The following is a 13,194-nucleotide window of genomic DNA, read 5'->3' on the forward strand; positions in this document are numbered from 1 at the left end:
TGTGGAGAAAAGGGAACCCTCTTACACTGTTGGTAGGAATGCAAACTAGTACAGCCACCATGGAGAACAGTGTGGAGATTCCTTAAAAAACTGGAAATAGAACTGCCATATGACCCGGCAATCCCACTGCTGGGCATACACACTGAGGAAACCAGAACTAAAGAGACACGTATACCCCAATGTTCATCGCAGCACTGTTTATAATAGCCAGGACATGGAAGCAACCTAGATGCCCATCAGCAGACGGATGGATAAGGAAGCTGTGGTGCATATACACGATGGAATATTACTCAGCCGTTAAAAAGAATGCATTTGAATCAGTTCTAATGAGATGGATGAAACTGGAGCCTATTATACAGAGCGAAGTAAGTCAGAAAGAAAAACACCAATACAGTATACTAAAGCATATATATGGAATTGATAAAGATGATAATGATGACCCTATATGTGAGACAGCAAAAGAGACACAGATGGGTAGAACAGTCTTTTGGACTCTGTGGAAGAAGGCGAGGGTGGGATGATTTGAGAGAATAGCATTGAAACGTGTATATGATCATATATGAAACAGATCACCAGTCCAGGTTCTATGCATGATACAGGATGCTCGGGGCTGGTGCACTGGGATGACCCAGAGGGATGGGATGGGGAGGTAGATGGGAGGGGGGTTCAGGATGACGAACACATGTACACGCATGGCTGATTCATGTCAATGTATGGCAAAAACCACTACAATATTGCAAAGTAATTAGCTTCTAATTAAAATAAATTAATTAGTTAAATTAAAAAATAGTAATAAGCAGGTTAGGGAAGGGGGCAGGTATGGATTTATAGATTTTGTCAATTTTCATGGTGTTAATACTCCTATCAAAGCTGATGTCAAGTTACCAATAACATATCAACAGGCTTGCGATGTTCCTGAAAATTCAACAATTGGCTGTCATCAGCCAATCAACTCACTTGCTCAAGATCAGAGAACACAATCAGTAAATGGAAGAGCTGTGATTCGAACCCAGGAAGTTTGACTTCAGACTGTGTTCTCAACCACTATGTTAGCCTGTTTTTAGAAGGAATAATTCACAAGTGTTAAAGGGGGACAGGAAAAGGACCCTACTATCCCCAGAGCTGCACTTGAGCCAGAGACACAATTAGGAATACATAAGTGCCTAATGGCTCTAACTAGAGACTTCAGTGAGAAAAGGAAAGAAAAAGATGATGCTATATATTCTGTTTCTTTTTTATTTCTTCCCAAAAATGCTCTGTTCCAGAGGGGTCCTTAGATGGTGGGGCAGACAATTAAGTTGCCTTTATTTGTGGAGTTGCCACAAATTCCTTTAACTTATGAGAAATGGAATACAATCAGCAATACTCTGCAGACACATGCCAGGGCAATGTTCAGGAACTTTCTTTTTGCTAGTTAATCTAAGTCATTTTTTAAAAATTTAATTACCAAATCACCAAAATTTCTTTTTGCAGTCTTAATTCCTGCCAGAGGTTTTATGGAATATCTTAAAACATAAAAGGCATTGTTTCCTAAAAGAAAAGGCATTGTTTCCCTGAATCAGCTTATGAAGGGCTCATCTCAGAGATTTTGTAGGTTGGGTCCCAGACCACTGCAATAAAGTGAGTCAAACAAATTTTTCGGTTTCCCAGTACAAGTTGTGTTTATACTATACTGTATTCTATTAAGTGTGCAATAGTATTATGTCTTTAAAAAAGTGTATATACCTTAATTTAAAAAATTCTATTGGAAAAATGGCACCAATAGACTTGCTCGATGCAAGACTGCCATAAACCTTCAATTTGTTAAAAATAAAAGGCAATATCTACAAAGCACAATAGAGCAAAACAATAAAATGAGGTATGCCTGTATTTATCACATTTTCTATTTACCATCTATTATGTATTTTGCAGTTTGGCACTCAAACAGCAAAGACAGATTCTTTTTCTCCACCAGTTTCAGAGCCAAAATGGTTTGTAGGCTGTCGAGGTCAGGGGTGTCCCAGGGAGGTGTGGGGTCGATGGACCCATGTAAGAGATCAAGACCCCCATTTTAAAGGGTTAGGAAGGTGGGATTGTCTACACTGAGATCTGGAAACAGGTTTTGCGAAGCCTATTTAAGGTTTCTACAACCTGGGTAGCCCACTTTAAGAAAACGAATACCAGATTACAAACCAGGTGCAAGGGCTTGGCATGCACCTTGAAGCTTAAGCTTCACTAGCTTCATGATCAATGCTCCATTTCTGCTAAGACTAATTTCTGCTAAGAATAATTCACAAGTGTAAAAGGGGGACAGGAAAATGACCCTACTGTCCCCAGAGCTGCACTTGAGCCAAAGGCACAATTAGGAGTAAATAAGTGCCTAATGGCTCTAACTATAGGCTTCAGTGAGAAAAAGAAAGAAAAAGATGATGCTATATATTTTGTTTCTATTTTTTTTCCACAAAAATGCTCTGTTCCAGAGGGGTCCTTAGATGGTGGGGCAGACAATTAAGTTGCCTTTATTTGTGGAGTCTGCTAAGACTTGAAAAATAAGTAGGAATTAGCCAGGTGGCAAAGCTGTAGAAATGAGAGCTGGCCGAGAACCCAACAAATGCAGAAACAAAAGTCCAAGGTGGGAGGGAGTGTCTACAGGAAGTTACCTGGGTTTTTAACTACAGGTAGTTATGTGAGTTTTTTTAAAGATTTTTTTTTTTTTACGTGGATAATTTTTAAAGTCTTTATTGAATTTGTTACAATATTGTTTCTGTTTTATTTGTTGGTTTTCTGGCCCAGAGACATGTGTGATCATAACTCCCTGATCAGGGATCAAACCTGCACCCTCTGCATTGGGAAGGTGAAGTCTCAACCACTGGCCCACCAGGGAAGTCCCAGCAGGCAGTTCTGGAGCCCTGGAGGAGGAGTTATAAGCAAGGAAGTGGCCGACAGGGAGCTGAGGGAGGGAGGGGATGAGGGGCCTGGAAAACTGAGGCTGGGGTGTGAATATTTTGCTGAGGGCATCAGAAAGCCACTGAAAGTTTGGGGAAGGGGGTTGAAACTATCTGATTTGCATTCTGGACTCTCCCGGCCACCACAGTAAGGGGAAAGGACTGAAAAATCATGTGACTATTCCCCCCTGACCTGACCTCCGTTTTCTCTATCCTCCATTCCAGTTGATCTTTGTTAGCGCAGCTGCTGAGGAACCTCGGAGCCAGACACATGGACCCATGGTGGACCACGTGACCCTCGAGGTGGCCCTGAGCTCACAAGTCCTCAAGGAGTTGACAGTCCTCTTACCAGGAGGAAGCAAGTGGGTAGAAAGTGGAAAGAGAAAGAAGCAAAGTGCCCAGGACCTTTTCAGGTGTTTTGCATGTTTGGGGAGATACGGAGGGGAGGCTGTGACCGGGTTGCGCGGTGAAGTGGGTGATGTCGGCAAGGTAGGGGATGCGCATGCGCAGGGTGTCTGCAATGCCATTTCCTACCAGCCTGCCAGGCCAGCTTCCCTCAGGCCTGGGAGGCCGGGGTGGCCTCCGGTGGGGAGTGGAGGTCCCACAAATCAAAGACAAACCCCAGAGCAAGAAGGTTGTCTAAAGGGGCTCAGCGGAGATGCCAAAAAAGATCCAAAGGACCTTGAAAGCAGCCAAGTGGGAGAATCGGGAAGGTAGGAACTGTTCATCCCCCTGGTGGGGAACCTTAGAGTGAAGACTCCTTCTGTGTGTTTTGTCGTCGTTTAGTCGCTAAGTCATGTCAGACTCACAACTCCACAGACTGTAGCCCGCCAGACTCCTCTGTCCATAGGGTTTCCCAAGCAAGAATACTGGAGTGGGTTGCCATTTCCTTCTCCACAGATGTATCTGTGTATGTGTTAAAAAACAAAACAGAAGTTTAACCTCAACAATTTTTAAGTATGTGGTATAGCTTGTGATATGCATGTTCTGTTGTTCATCAGACCTCTAGAACTTTTTCATCTTGCATGGCCAAAATTCTATATTCCTGATTCCCCTTGGCCTCCCCAGCCCCTGGCAATCCCCATTTACTTCCTGTTTCTTTTTTTTAAAATCTTTTTTAATAGTTATTTTCATTTTATTTATTTTTTTGGCTGCCCCGGGTCTTTGTTGCAGCATGTGGTATCTTCAGTTGGCATGCGGGATCTTTAGCTGTGGCATGTGGGATCTAGTTCCCTGACCAGGAACTGAACCCAGCCACCTTGCATTGGGAGCAAAGAGTCTTAGCCACTAGACCACAGGGAAGTCCCTACTTTCTGTTTCTGTGACTTTGATTCATTTAGATATGCATCATAGAAGTGGAATCCTACAGTCCTAGTGTGCCTGGCTTATTTCATTTAGCATCATGTCCTCAAAGTTCATCCGTGTTGTAGTATAGGACAGGATTTCCTTTTGTTTTAGGTTGAATAATATTCCATTGTATGGGCATAACTTTGTTTATCCATTCATCCCTCCATGGACATAAGGTTACTTCTACCCCTTGGCAACTGTAAATAGTACTTTAATGACAAGGGTGTCAAGACTCGTCTTATAAAGACTCTAGGCATCTGGCAGAGTGAGCTGTCAAGATTACTATTATAATCGCAGTACTATATACTGTATTAATTACTATATACACAATACTGTATTCTGTATTAATTACTATAATAATTATACTGTCGTGCTTTCTCACTTTTTTTTTTTACCATGGTCCACAAAAAGAGATATATTTTATATCACAACTCAGGCCACACATAGTGCTATGGTTTAACATCTTTGTAGAACCCCAGAATTCACATGTTGAAATCCTGACCCCAAAGATGATAGTATTGGGATGTGGGGATCTTTAGGAGGTACTTAAGTCTTGAGGGTGGAACACTCGTGAATGGGATCAGTACCCTTATAAAAGAGGCTCCAGAGAGATCCCTAACCCCTTCCACCATGTGAAGACGCCAGCTTTATTTTTAGTTTTTTAAGGAACCTTCATACTGTTCTCCACAGTGGCTGTAACAATTTACATTCCCATCAACAGTGCAGGAGGGTTCCCTTTTCTCCACATCCTCTCCGGCATTTATTGTTTGTGTAGCACAGGGAGCTCTACTCAGTGCTCTGGGGTGACCTAAATGGTAAAGGAATCCAGTAAAGAGGGGATATATGTATACGAAAAGCTGGCCCACTTTACTATACAGTAGAAACTAACACAGCGTTGTAAAGCAACTAGACTGTAATAAAAATTAAGGGAGAAAAAAGGCACTCGCTGTGAATGAGGAGATGAACCCTCATCCAACCACACTGGCACCCTGATCTTGGACTTCCCAGCCTCTGGAGCTATGAGAAATAAGTTTCTATTGATGACAAGCTGCCCAACCTGTGGTGTTTTGTTATAGCAGCCCAAATAGACTAAGACACATATATATAAACATTTCAAAAAGTATTCTTGCATTTACTCTGTGCAAGGTTCCCTGATCTTTTCCATTCTGTTCTATTATATATTTTGTGTTCTATTATATGTAAAATATTATATATTTCTGTTCTGTTTTACACACACACACATATACTTGTTAAGTGCTGGGTATGCATACTAAGCTGCCTTCAGATGCACCAGTGGACCCTGACCTCCACCTTGAAAACCACTTTTGTATTATGTATAATTAAGAGGCCTGGGCTTCCCTGATAGCCCTGTTGGTAAAGAATCTGCCTGCAATGCAGGAGACCCAGGTTCAATTCTTGGGTCAGGAAGATCCACTGGAGAAGGGATAGGCTACCCACTCCAGTATTCTGGCCTGGAGAATTCCATTAACTGTGTAATCCATGGGGTCACAAAGAGTCAGGCATGACTGAGCAACTTTCACTAAGAGGACTGGTTGCCTTTGAATTCTCCAAAAGAGAATCCCCTTCGCGTCCAAGGTCAGTTTTTCTGGAGATTTGGCAGGAGTGATGGAGGAAGGTTTTGTATCATGGCTGACTCTGTATGTCCCTTTGGCCAAGTCTGTTCCACCACCTGAGGGTGCTCCCCGTCACTCCTCCCCCGTGCAGGACGGGTCCCTTCCTCCCTTCTTCCTCCCAGGAACAGATGCCTCCCTTTTCGTGTTCCACACAAAGTAGCGCTGTTAGTTTCTTTCAGTTCAAGGCACCAGTTCACCTACAGGTGCTGGAGTTCTCCCTTGAAAGGGAGTATCACAGTATCTACCCAGTAAAACTGTGCCTCTCGTGACCTGCTAAGAAATTAAGATTTCCTCCCTGGCATTACACATATGCACAATCACAGGCATATATTACCCTACTGGATTGCCAGCAACTTGAATTCCCTAGTTAACTGAGGAAATGGTATTAGCCCCATTTTATAAATTAGGAAATGACAGTTTGCAGAGACTAAGTGATTATTACTTTTGAGGTTCTTGGATCCTTTAATCAATAGAAATTAATAAGAGGCCAGTAGAGGAATTCAGGGGAGGCATTCTGGAGACTTGAGCTGTAGCATAAGGGAGTGAAAACAAATAACAGGTGCTCTTGTTGGAGCTTAGGGAGGGAGTGGGTTGATTTCTGCAATGGAGTGGAGGGTGGGGGTGGGTCCTTAAATGGAGTGAGGGTGGGGGCGGGCCCAGGGGCGGGGCTGGGGGTGTGGCTTAGGTGGTCAGCCCTCCCCGCTGCTGGTGCTGTGTGCAGGGGTCATGTGCAATTGCTTGCTTTCACTCCAAACTCCTCAGAAATGGCAGTTGGGTTTTTGGTCTTTTTGTGTTTCCTTACTCATAATTTGCCACAACTGGGCATGCATGCAGTTATTTTTAGTCCCCTATAGTGTCTTTGTATTTTGTTGCTCAAGGAAATGTTTGTCCAGGTGACAAAGAATCCCAGGTTTTAGATGCCAGCTTGTCTCAGGACCACTCTACTGACGATCTGAGAGCTAGCCTTCAAATACAAGCCCACAGAGGCAGGATGTACCTGCATCAGACTCACAAATCAGCTCCCCTGGCCCCCTGCTGAAGTGGCCCAGGAATGAATGAAAGTTGGTGAAACATCGAGCTTGGACCTCACCATTTCTGAGATGCATGTCCTGGTCTGTGTGTTTGCTGTTTTAAACTCAGCCAAAGCAAAAAGGCTTCCAAAAAGATTAACAAAATGCTCCTGATTCTATTTCCATTTCATGTCTGAGCTCACTGGGGACATCTCATCTCTAAGACAATTTTATTTGTTGAATTTAATGAGTGCCCTTGGTTATGACAGCAACATGTGTGTTGGTCCTTTTCAGACAAAGGTGCTCTACTTTGTCCCCGGGTGAGAAGACAGTGGGAAGACAGAACCTAAACAAACGTCCTCAAAGGCTTAGGCCAGTTGTGCTGGCTGTTTACAAAACCAAATGTTATGGTAATAATATTACAAAAATGTGCTCAAAATCGTTGGTTTAGGCCAGGGTATAGAATGATATACAGAGTAATACAGAATCCCCTAAGTGGTTTAGCAGACTAATAAGTGAAATTTATGGGCTGAAATTAAACAGAGGAATTGTTCAATTCCTAAATGGAGCACACAGCAACATATGGTTGTGTGAAAATGCATTTGTGATAAGAATGAAGCAATTCAGAAGAGTTGCTGATTGGACGTGGGCCTCTCTGTCTTCTCTCAAAGTATCTGATCATCTATTAAGTGCCTCTCACATGATGATAGGGACAGAAAAGAGCCTGTGGTTAAAAGCTGGATAAAACATTGAAGAAGTATTTAACTGCTCTCAATTCTGTCAAAGCCTCAGAATTGTTCCTCTGATGCTTTATTCCTCAGTCTAGTTAATGCCGTGAGAACTCCTCATGATGAGAGATCTCATCTGGACCCATCAATCTCAGTTCCAGGAAAGAACCTCTGCTCATGTGCAGAAGAACAAGTACAGTAAGATGTTCACTGTGCATGCAGGCTGTCCTGTCGACTCTGCGACCCTGTGGGGAAGCACCTTAGAGACGCAGCTCAGGAGTTAGGATAAACCCTCTGATGTGACAGATACATCTGGGTTCGAATCTTAGTTCTGCCACTTATCCACTGTGTGACCTTGAATGGGTTACTTAGCCTCTCTGTGTCTCAGTTTCCTCATTTGTAAAATGAAGGTGGAAATGATGCAACCTATGAGGACACATGAATGAGAATTTGTAAAACCCTTAGAACCGTGCCTAGCAGATTGTGAATCTTATATATATATATGTCCATCCCATGGGGAAATGCCAGAATAAACTGTGACATAGTCATCCAGTGGTGCAATTTCGTAATAAACAGAAGCCCAAGTGAGTGAATTAGGTCCACATATATCAAATAAGGCCTTGAAGATAGAATATTGAGTGAGAAGAGCAAGTTATAGAACAGTAATTAAAATATGTTGTTTTGGTAGATTTGAAAAGCAAAACAGTATGACATATTTTGATGGACACACACAGAGACAGTTAAAGTGTAAAAACGTGAGCCAGGGCTTCCCTGGTACTCCAGTGATTAAGAATCTGCCTTGCAATGCAAGGGACATGAGTTCGATCCCCAGTCTGGGCAGATCCCACTCTCCTGGGAGCAACTAAACACATGCACCACAACTAGAGAAAGCCCAAGTGCAGCAGCAAAGACCCAGCATGGCCTGAAACAAGAAAATAAGCAAATCTTTAAAAAAAAAAAAAAAAGCATCAGCCAGAGGCTGTTCCCCAAATACACTATTTTGGATAACTCAGAGAAGGGAACAAAGAAGCTTCAACTCTGGGACTTCCTTGGAGGTCCAGTGGTTAAGACTCCACGCTTCCACTGCAGGGGGCAAGGGTGCGATCCCTGGTCAGGGAGCTAAGATCCCACATGCTGTGGAGAGCAGCCAGCAAATGAAAACAAGCTTCAGTTCTGCATGTGACAAAGTTAGCATCCTGTGGGACAGAGGTTTTCAAACTTGTGTGAGTGAGTGGGCTGCTTTGGAGGTGGTCCTGAGTCTGCTATACATGAAACTGTTTAACTCAGATTGGAACTTGAGCCCGCGTGCTGGTATTCGAACCCAGACAAAACCCTCCTTGAGACTTGAACCCATGATCTTTTAATTAAAATCACTCACCTGGTGTCTGGACTTACTGAGGCTCAGGTTCTTTGTGTCTCATCACAAAAAGAATTCAGTGAGAGACAAAGTGATAGGTAAAAAGTGGATTTAATTCAGAGAGAAAAACACTCCACAAACAGAGTGTAGGCCATGGCAGAGGGCAAGTGTGGGGGCCTCGAAATGTGGTGTGATTAGCTTTTATGGCCTGGGTCATTTCATAGGCTAACGAGTGGGCAGATTATTCCAACTATTTGGGGGAAGGGGGTGGGGATTTCCAGGGGTTGGCCCACTGCCCACATTTTGGTCTTGGAGGTCAACCTTGGATCTGTCTTGGCGCCTCTGGCTGTGTCATTTAGCTTATTAATGTGTTACAATGAGCTATACTGAGGGTCAAGGTCTAGACAAGTTGACTTGTCTGCCATCTTGGACCCATTTGGTTCTAAGCATTTATGTTGTGCCCTTGGCCTATGTCTTTCTTTCAAAGGTTGTGCCCAGCCCCCTTCCCTCATATTTCTATGGATATGCATGTCACCTAAGGTCCCCACCCTCAAGACCTCTGCCTAAGCTCCCTGCATCGTGTTATCTTTTCACCATTAGACCCCAGGGCTTGCCTTAGTGTCTGACTCTCAGCAGCTACGTAATCATTTGTTGAATCAAATTTTAAAACAGGACATTTGGGCTTTTTAATTTTTTTTTTTTTTGCTAAGTATAGTTGATTTACAGGAGGGCCGAGAGGAATCACCGAACTAAAATGGACTGGAATGGGTGAATTTAACTCAGATGACCATTATATCTACTACTGTGGGCAGGAATCCCTTAGAAGAAATGGAGTAGCCATCATGATCAACAAAAGAGTCCAAAATGCAGTACTTGGATGCAATCTCAAAAATGACAGAATGATCTCTGTTCGTTTCCAAGGCAAACGATTCAATATCACGGTAATCCAAGCCTATGCCCCAACCAGTAACGCTGAAGAAGCTGAAGTTGAACAGTTCTATGAAGACCTACAAGACCTTTTAGAACTAATACCCAAAAAAGATGTCCTTTTCATGATAGGGGACTGGAATGCAAAAGTAGGAAGTCAAGAAACACCTGGAGTAACAGGCAAATTTGGCCTTGGAGTACGGAATGAAGCAGGGCAAAGGCTAATAGAGTTTTGCCAAGAGAATGCACTGGTCATAGCAAACGCCCTCTTCCAACAACACAAGAGAAGACTCTACACATGGACATGACCAGATGGTCAACACTGAAATCAGATTGGTTATATTCTTTGCAGCCAAAGATGTAGAAGCTCTATACAGTCAGCAAAAACAAGACCAGGAGCTGACTGTGGCTCAGATCATGAACTCCTTATATCCAAATTCAGACTTAAACTGAAGAAAGTAGGGAAAACCACTAGACCATTCAGGTATGACCCAAATCAAATCCCTTATGACTATACAGTGGAAGTGAGAAATAGATTTAAGGGACTAGATCTGATAGAGTGCCTGATGAACTATGGATGGAGATACATGACATTGTACAGGAGACAGGGATCAAGACCATCCCCATGGAAAAGAAATGCAAAAAGGCAAAATGGTTGTCTGAGGAGGCCTTACAAATAGCTGTGAAACCAAGAGAATTGAAAAGCAAAGGAGAAAAGGAAAGATATTCCCATCTGAATGCAGAGTTCCAAAGAATAGCCAGGAGAGATAAGAAAGCCTTCCTCAGTGATCAATGCAAAGAAATAGAGGAAAACAACAGAATGGGAAAGACTAGAGATCTCTTCAAGAAAATTAGAGATACCAAGGGAACATTTCATGCAAAGATGGACTCAATAAAGGGCAGAAATGATAGGGACCTAACAGAAGCAGAAGATATTAAGAAGAGGTGGCAAGAATACACAGAAAAACTGTACAAAAAAGATCTTCATGACCCAGATAATCACAATGGTGTGATCACTCACCTAGAGCCAGACATCCTAAAATGTGAAGTCAAGTGGGCCTTAGGAAGCATCACTATGAACAAAGCTAGTGGAGGTGATGGAATTCCAGTTGAACTATTTCAAATCCTCAAAGATGATGCTGTGAAAGTGCTGCACTCAATATGCCAGCAAATTTGGAAAACTCAGCAGTGGCCACAGGACTGGAAAGGTCAGTTTTCATTCCAGTCCCTAAGAAAGGCAATCCCAAAGAATGCTCAAACTACCACACAATTGCACTCATCTCACACGCTAGTAAAGTAATGCCCAAAATTCTCCAAGCCAGGCTTCAGCAATACAAACCGTGAACTTCCAGATGTTCAAGCTGGTTTTAGAAAAGGCAGAGGAACCAGAGATCAAATTGCCAATACCCGCTGGATCATCGAAAAAGCAAGAGAGTTCCAGAAAAACATCTATTTCTGCTTTATTGACAATGCAAAGCCTTTGACTGTGTGGATCACAATAAACTGTGGAAAATTCTGAAGGAGATGGGAATACCAGACCACCTGACTTGCTTCTTGAGAAACCTGTATGCAGGTCAGGAAGGAACAGTTAGAACCAGACATGGAACAACAGACTGGTTCCAAATAGGAAAAGGAGTATGTCAAGGCTGTATGTTGTCACCCTGCTTATTTAACTTCTATGCAGAGTACATCATGAGAAATGCTGGACTGGAAGAAGCACAAGCTGGAATCAAGATTGCCAGGAGAAATATCAATAACCTCAGATATGCAGATGACACCACCCTTATGGCAGAAAATGAAGAGGAACTAAAGAGCTTCTTGATGAAAGTGAAAGAGGAGAGTGAAAAAGTTGGCTTAAAGCTCGACAGTCAGAAACTAAGATCATGGCATCTGGTCCCATCACTTCATGGGAAATAGATGGGGAAACAGTGTCAGACTTTATTTTTTGGGGCTCCAAAATCACTGCAGATGGTGACTGCAGCCATGAAATTAAAAGACGCGTGCTCGCTTCGGCAGCACATATACTAAAATTGGAACGATACAGAGAAGATTAGCATGGCCCCTGCGCAAGGATGACATGCAAATACGTGAAGCGTTCCATATTTTAAAAAAAAAAAAAAAAAGACGCCTACTCCTTTTAAGGAAAGTTATGACCAACCTAGATAGCATGTTAAAAAGCAGAGACATTACTTTGCCAACAATGGTCCATCTAGTCAAGGCTATGGTTTTTCCAGTGGTCATGTATGGATGTGAGAGTTGGACTATGAAGAAAGCTGAGTGCCAAAAAATTGATGCTTTTGAACTGTGGTGTTGGAGAAGACTCTTGAGAGTCCCTTGGACTGCAAGGAGATCCAACCAGTCCATCCTAAAGGAGATGAGTCCTGAGTGTTCGTTAGAAGGACTGATGTTGAAGCTGAAACTCCAATACTTTGGCCACCTCATGCAAAGAGTTGACTCATTGGAAAAAGATCCTGATGCTGGGAAAGACTGAAGGCAGGAGGAGAAGGGGATGACAGAGGATGAGATGGTTGGATGGCATCACCAACTCGATGGACATGACTTTGGGTCAACTCCGGGAGTTGGTGATGGACAGGGAGGCCTCCCGTGCTGCGATTCATGGGGTCGCAAAGAGTCAGACACGACTGAGCGACTGAACCGAACTGAATTGAGTTAATTTACAATGTTGTGTTAATTTCTGCTGTACAGCAAAGAGATTCAGTTTTATATATATATACACATTCTTTTTAAAATATTCTTTTCCATTGTGGTTTATCACAGGATACTGAATATAGTTCCCTGTGCTATACAGTAGGCCCTTGTTTTTTATCCTTTCTATATATGTAAAACAGAACAGTTTTGTAAAATGTTTAAACCATTTGAATGTCAAGACATTTATAAACATGTAGTATAATGAAGTAGAAAGGTGACTTACACTAAAAGCTCTGAGTTAGCTGTGTGATGGGTTAACCAGCAAAGGAGGTCGAGATGATGAAGGCTATCTTCGCACAGTGGATTTCCAGTCATTACACAGACATGAAAGGCAGTGCTGAGAATTAAGTGCTGAGATGATGGAGGTGCCATTGAGGCAATTCTGAACTATAGATGCTTCATCACTTCAAGGTTATATGATAAACATAAGGCACACATTCAGATAACTCATTCCCACCACAATCTCACATCCTTCTGGCTTGTCACTCACTCACAGCCGTATTCTTCCCTCTTCTTCATCCCCTCAGAGGCCTCCAGCACACAGATCCCTCACTTCCT

The 13,194-nt window shown here is 42.8% G+C and overlaps 1 non-coding gene across 1 annotated transcript; it reads left to right on the forward strand.

Annotated features, from left to right (window-relative positions):
• Positions 1 to 11,927: 11,927 nt before the first annotated feature.
• LOC122709685 lies at positions 11,928 to 12,034 on the forward strand. Its single transcript, XR_006345660.1, has one exon. It is a non-coding gene; the product is annotated as a U6 spliceosomal RNA (small nuclear RNA).
• Positions 12,035 to 13,194: the final 1,160 nt, after the last annotated feature.

The sequence above is a fragment of the Cervus elaphus genome, chromosome 15 (genome assembly GCF_910594005.1).
Source record: "Cervus elaphus chromosome 15, mCerEla1.1, whole genome shotgun sequence".
NCBI lineage: Eukaryota > Metazoa > Chordata > Mammalia > Artiodactyla > Cervidae > Cervus > Cervus elaphus.